The sequence below is a fragment of the Dioscorea cayenensis genome, chromosome 20 (genome assembly GCF_009730915.1).
Source record: "Dioscorea cayenensis subsp. rotundata cultivar TDr96_F1 chromosome 20, TDr96_F1_v2_PseudoChromosome.rev07_lg8_w22 25.fasta, whole genome shotgun sequence".
Taxonomy (NCBI): Eukaryota; Viridiplantae; Streptophyta; class Magnoliopsida; order Dioscoreales; family Dioscoreaceae; genus Dioscorea; species Dioscorea cayenensis.
This window is the reverse complement of record NC_052490.1, coordinates 6,690,990-6,697,878: the sequence shown is the minus strand read 5'-3', so window position 1 is coordinate 6,697,878 and position 6,889 is coordinate 6,690,990. Positions and strand designations below refer to the sequence as shown.

Here is a 6,889-nt window from a genome sequence, read left to right as displayed (position 1 = left end):
ATTAATTACAGGCTTCTTCGGGAGTCTTGTTCCCCATTATACCTCCTGCGGTGGTATCTAGAAGTTGTTTGTTGCTTGAGCTCAACCCGTTATAAAATGTATTAATGATCATCCACTCGGGGAACCCATGTTATGGACACTTCCGCAAAAGGTCCTTGAATAGTTCTAATATCTCAAACAAAGTTTCAAACTCCATCTGAACAAATGAAGATATCTCATAATGAAACTTTACCGATTTTCCCGGAGGAAAGTATCTTGCAAGGAAAGCTTCAACCATTTCGTTCCATGTTGTGATGGAAGCTCTTGGTAATGAATGGAGCCACTATTTGGCCTTTCCTTTCAAAGAGAATGGGAAAGCCCTCAAGCAAATTGTATCATCAGAAACCCCATTAATCTTCAACATGTCGCACACTTCAACGAAGTTCTCAATATGATAGTTTGGGTTTTCATCGGCTAACCCATTAAATTGTGCGAACTGTTGAACCATCTGAATAAAGGCCATCTTTAACTCAAAATTCTGGGATGCTACTGGTGGCCTCACAATGCTCGATTGTGTCCCATGAATAGTAGGTCTAACTAAATCTGAAAGAGTTCTTCATTGGCCTTCTTGTTCAGCCATCTTTTCAGATCCTTCAACCTCTATTTTAGCTGAATGATTTTGTTCTTGTGCAGGTTCTTTACCCCTTCTACGAAGTGTTCATTCAAGTTCAGGATCTCCTTCCACCAATGTCGAAGAGTTCCCTCGGGTCATAACCTGGAGCTGCAACCAAAGAAAGCAAAATAAATTAGAACGATGATAGAATAAGATAATGTTGAATATAATTAATGATGAATAGCTAAAATAGCAAAGTGCAAAGTGTTTCTAAAATGACTATTCCCCAATAATGGAGCCAAAAACTTCACACACCCCTTGTGTGTGTTCCGCAATTGCACGGGTTTTTCGAAGTAATAATACCCTGGTGAGTGGGTAGTCGAATCCACAGGAAAAGTGATCAAAAATACAAAGATTGCTATTTAACTAAAGTGAAGATGAGTCAATAGTCGTGTGAACAAAATCAATATGAAAAGAACTAAAAAAATAAGAAAGAGAGGTGCAATAAACTGAGAGGTAAGGCAATTGATTGAAAGTGCGGTGCTCAAACATTGCTCCACCTAGGATTATTGCTTCAAGTGCAAGACCAACTATTATATCTCCTAACTAATGCTTAATGAGTTGTGGAAATTCTAGAATGCACGGTGCCAATCCTCAGGTTAACCGTAACTAACTCTATACTATGCCCTGGTGGAGAAATCAATCCGTCTCAACACCTCACACTGTGTACAATTGCAAGAAGCTCTTTGAATTCCAAGTGATAAATCATATTTCCTAATATAGGTCTAACCCTATGGTCCAGGCAAAAAACCCTAGTCACAATTAAGACCCAGCACTAAGGATTAGTTCAACGTTTCATTCTGCCGCTCGCGCAACTAAGCCCCAGTGGAGTTCCTCTCTTAGCACTTCACACTATTGTGACCGCAAAGAATTCTTGGAACATGAAGGTAGGATTAATCACAATGAAGGGGAAAGGGGACACTCCGCTACCTCTCGACTCACCCTCTCAATCCTTTCCAATCACGCTTTGTCTAACTCTCATGGTGTATCACTCACTCACATGTAATACCATTGTAGACTCTCAACCCTAGTGTTACTCTAAGGGATAAATCAATGCAGCAAGTATTCAAGATTGGAACTCAATTAAAAACATCAATTAAGAAAAGCATAATAGAAGGTCAAAGAAACAATATCATCATAAGGTTTACAAATCCAAGCACCCACTAAGGGTTTAGCTCTCCATGGAGCAAAATACAATCAACAATGAAGCCAAAAGTAAAGAGATGCAATCTATGAATAAAACCCCCTTGGTATTCATGTCGATGGTCTTGTGGAGTAGCCTCGTCCTCTTTAAAGGTTCCCTTGTCAAGCCTAGAGCACACCTCGCTAGATCGGTGCCGATGAAAGCTTCCCCAATAACTCTCTTCCAAAGAAACGCGGTGTCGATGGTCATAAAACCACTCCAAAAATCTTGCCAAAGCCCCTCTAAACCCTAGCTGCCATTCTTTTCAAAGTTGGGGAAAGGATGGAGAAAAGATGGAAAAAAAGATCCCCGAATCGGTACAAGTCACGGCTTTATAAAGGGCTGGAATCGGGAATCCACACGAGCACATGGAATTTCTACACGCTCGTGTCAACAATAATTGCAGGAATCTGATTTTCTGCAGCCTGTGAACAATAATTGCTACCGTAAATTGCTATAGTGATTTACTACGATAACCTTCTACAGTACTCCGCCAAAAACACTTCAAAATCTACACTTTTCATCAAGGCAACATAAACGAGCACAAGTCTATGCCATAGATCGCGTCACTTCTTCAATAAGGGATAACATTGATGAAGATTTTGCTAGCACCGCACAAGTCGGAATACGCAAGTGTGATTGCCTTTGTGCCCCCTCCAAACCATGTAATTGCATGAGCGCATAGAAGTTCTCACACATTCATGTATTTTCGAACACAACTTGTGTCTTCATGTTTGTTCACTCCAAGATTCCATCAACAAAATGCAGTCGCAATCTACTTTGGCTTCCTTCCTCTAGATTTGTCTCCACAACCCTATATGCACAAAAGAACACAAAAACACTTGTATTAGCGATAAAATCTGAGAAAAGAAATGCTCATCGTAAGAAAAGAATACTTCGTATTACTAATACACAAGCACTTATCACACGCCGCTGTGGAAATTCCACACGGCCGTGTGGATACTCACAGGGGTACTCACAGGGGCACTCACACACCCCTGTATCTTCTCTGGATGGAGGAGAACTCTCTATAGAGATTCACACATGCATGTGGAAATTACCCATGCTCGTGTGTAATTCACAACGTCATCCACAGGGGTAGATACTAGCCCCTGTGTTTTCTCGGGATAGAGCCCTGAACTTTACAGAGAAACACACACATGTGTGGAAATTACCCACGGGCGTGTGACCATCACAAGGTCATTCATAGGGGCAAGCACACACCCTTGTGTCCTCTCAGGATGAGCTTTGAATGGAGACACACGCCTGTGAGGAAATTCCACACGGTCGTGCTTCTTCTCTGCATGACTTAAAAAAAATCACAGAATGAATAACTGACCAAAGTATCATGAAAAACATGCTCAAATGACCAAGAAACTTCACCAATCATAATTAAGCACACGAAAACACCAATGATCCACAAGAAAAACACAACAATATCATGTAAAATTAAGACACCAACATTGAAGTCCTTATTCATGAAAACACTAAACTAAAACCTAAAAATAGTAAAGACTTGGGTTGCCTCCCAAGAAGCGCTTGTTTAACATCACTAAGCTTGACGTACCTGACCTTACCTCACGGGGGCTCATAAATAAAGGTTTCCCTCTTATCTACAACATGAAAGCATGATGAACATAATCTTCTCAAGGTAGAGGGAGACTCGTCAAGCTTGTTACCAAAATAGGGTTCGTCACCTTTACTCCATTCTTGTACATCCCCATTAGCCTTGGGGCACTTCTTATGATGTCTCCTTTCTCACTTCATCTTTTGGACCATTCTCTTAATGATCCCCAGGGTAGGTTGCAACTTATCCTCTACACCAAGTGATAAGACTTCTTCATTCTCCACTCCTTACTCTAGCTACTCTTTATACAGGTTTGGATTCATCATTTCCTACAGGTATTCATCAATTAACTCATCAGTAGTGTTAAGAAAATACAAAGTATCATCAAAATCAAGAGAATGCCTCATGGCTTCGGCGAGGCGATATGCCAACTTGTCATCACCAACTCATAAGGTCAACTCCCTGCCATCCATGTTAATGAGAGCTTTGGAAGTACGCAAGAATGGCCTCCCAAGTATCAGCAAAACATTGACATCCTTACTAACATCCAACACTACAAAATCCACATGAAATATGTACTCGTTAACTTTCACAAATACATGTTTAATAATGGCTATCAGATGTCTAACCGTTCGGTCCGCAAATTGAAGTGTCATCCTATTGGGCCTGCACTCTCCCAAGCCTAGATTTTTGAAGAATGTGTAAGGCATGACATTAATGCTAGCCACTAAATCCGCCAATGCCTTTTCTTCACCCAAATTTCCAATGTTGCATGGAATGATAAAGCTTCCAGGATCTTTCTTCTTGTTCGGCATATTCTTTTGTAACACCTGCGAACATGAAGCATCTAGAATCATAGATGCACTCTTCTCCAACTTCCTCTTTTTGTTCAAGTGGTCCTTCAAAAACTTTGCATAACGAGGCATTTGAGATAACACCTCCACAAATGGGATATTTCTTGAATAGACCCAAGAACATCTTGTATTGCTCATCATTTTGGTCTTTCTTCAATCTCGAAGGATAAGGGATTCTTGGCTTGTAAGATGGGGATGCCACCTCCTTCCCTTTGGTTCTCTACTCAACCTCCACGACCTCGAGTGCTTCAACATTGGTCTTCTCACTCGGAAGCCTACCTTCAACTTCACCACCACTTCTCAAAGTGATCACCTTCACATGTTCTCTTAGGTTGGTTCCTATGTTGCTAGGCAAACTCCCTTGAGGTCTTTCCGAGAGTGACTTCGCAATTTGTCCCACTTGATTTTCCAAGTTATGCAATGAAGCGGTATGGTTACAAAGTGTGGCTTCAACCAATTGAAATCTTATATCTGATGATGCAATGAACTTGGTCAAAGCCTTCTCTAGATCGGTCATCCGGTTCTCCAACCCTTACACTCTATCTTCCATGTTCGGGGCTTGTTGTTGTTGTTAGAAACCGGGTGGTGCCATCATCTTTTGTTGTCCTTGATTACTCCAAGAAAGGTTTAGGTGGCTCCTCCAACCCGGATTGTAGGTGTTTCTATATGGATTCCCTTGGCCTCTCATTGCATTCCCTACTGAGGATATACTACTAATAAAAATCGGGCAATCGGATGGAGCATGTCCTCCCCCACACCCTGTGCAACTAGTCATAGCCACCACTCTTGGAGAAGTTAGAGTGTCTAACTTCTTACTCAATGACTCAACCTGAGCTACCAATGAGGTAACTGCATCAATCTCATGAAGTCCGGCTACTTTGTTTCTGTCCCTTGTGTTCCACTGATAACTATTCATGGCCATTTCTTCAATGAGATATCGGGCCTCATCGGGGGACTTGCTTCACAAGGTACCTCCTGCTACAGCATCAAGTAGCTACCTTGTGCTTGGGTTCAAACCATTATAGAAAGACTGAATGATCATCTACTCGGGGAAACCATGTTGAGGACATTTCTGCAGGAGCTCCTTGAACTATCCTATGTCTCAAATAGAGACTCTAATTCCGTTTGCACAAAAGATGATATTTCATTCCTAAGCTTCACGAATTTTTCAAGTGGGAAATATAAGGGAAGAAAAGCTTCTACAATCTCCTCCCATGTGGTGATCGATGCTCTAGGTAATGAATAAAGCCATTGCTTTGCTCTCCCTTTCAAGGAAAATGGGAAGGCCCTCCACTTGATAGCATCATCCGTTACTCCATTAATCTTGAGCATGTCGCACACTTCCAAGAAGTTCTCAATGTGATTGTTTGGACCCTCATCGACCAAACCATTAAATTGTACCAACTATTGTAGCATTTGGATGAAGCCTAGCTTGAGCTCAAAATTCTGAGCTGTAATCAGTGGTCGTACAATACTGGATTGTGTGCCAAGAATTATAGGTTAGGCATAATCTGAGAGTGTCCTTTGTTGCTTATTCTGTTCTGCCATGTTATCAGACCCTTCACCTTCTATCTCAGCTTGATTTAACTATTCTTGCACAGGTTCTTTCCCCCTTCAATGAATTCTCTGTTCAATGAATAGATTTCCTTCAACTAATGTCAAAGGGTTTCCTCGAGTCATAACCTGGAGCTGCAACCAAAGAAAAGAAAACAAATCAGAACGATAGAAGAATAAAAAGTGTGAAATAGAACAAGCGATGAATAGCTAAAATAGCAAAGTCCAAAGTATTTCCAAAATGCCTATTCCCCAGTAACGGCGCCAAAAACTTTGTCATACCCTTTGCGTGTGTACCGCAAGTGCACGGGTTGTCAAAGTAATAAAACTACCCTGGTGAGTGGGTAGTCGTATCCATAGGGAATAGTTATCAAAAATACAAGAATTGCTATTTGACTATGGTGAAGATGAATCAATAGTGGTGCAAACAATATCAATGTGAAAAGAAAAAAACTAAAGAAAACAAGAAAGAGAGATGCAGTAAAATAAGAGGAGAGGCAATCAATAGAAAGTGGGGCACCCGGACATTTCTCACCCTAGGACTATTGCTTCAAGTGCAAGACTGATCATTATGTCTCCCAACTGATGTCTAATGAGTTATAGAAATCCTTAAACACACAGTCCCAAACCTAAGGTCAACCGTGACTATCTCTACACTATACCTTAGCGGAGAAATTGCTTAATCTCAACACCTCACACTATGTAAGGTTGCTTAAAGCTCTAGGGACTCCAAGTGATAAACCCTATTCCCTAATATAGATCTAACCCTTTGGTCCAGGTGAAAGACCCCTAGTCACAATTAAACCCCAGCACTAAGGATTAATTCAATGCTTCACTCTTTTACTTGTGCAACTAAGCCAAGCAGAGTTCCTGTCTTAGCACTTCACTCAACTATGACCGCAAAGAACTCTTGGAACACAGAGTTGGGATAAATCACACTGGAAAGGAAAGGGGATATTCCGCTACCTCTCGACTCATCTTCTCGACCCTCTCCAATCTTGCTTTGTCTAAACCTCATGGTGTATCACTCATCCACAAAGATTACCAAGGTGGATTCTCAACCCTAGTATCACTCTAAG

At 41.2% G+C, this 6,889-nt stretch overlaps 1 non-coding gene across 1 annotated transcript; it reads left to right on the top strand.

Annotated features, from left to right (window-relative positions):
* Nucleotides 1-5,308: 5,308 nt before the first annotated feature.
* LOC120252121 lies at nt 5,309-5,414 on the top strand. Its single transcript, XR_005533668.1, has one exon. It is a non-coding gene; the product is annotated as a small nucleolar RNA R71 (small nucleolar RNA).
* Nucleotides 5,415-6,889: the final 1,475 nt, after the last annotated feature.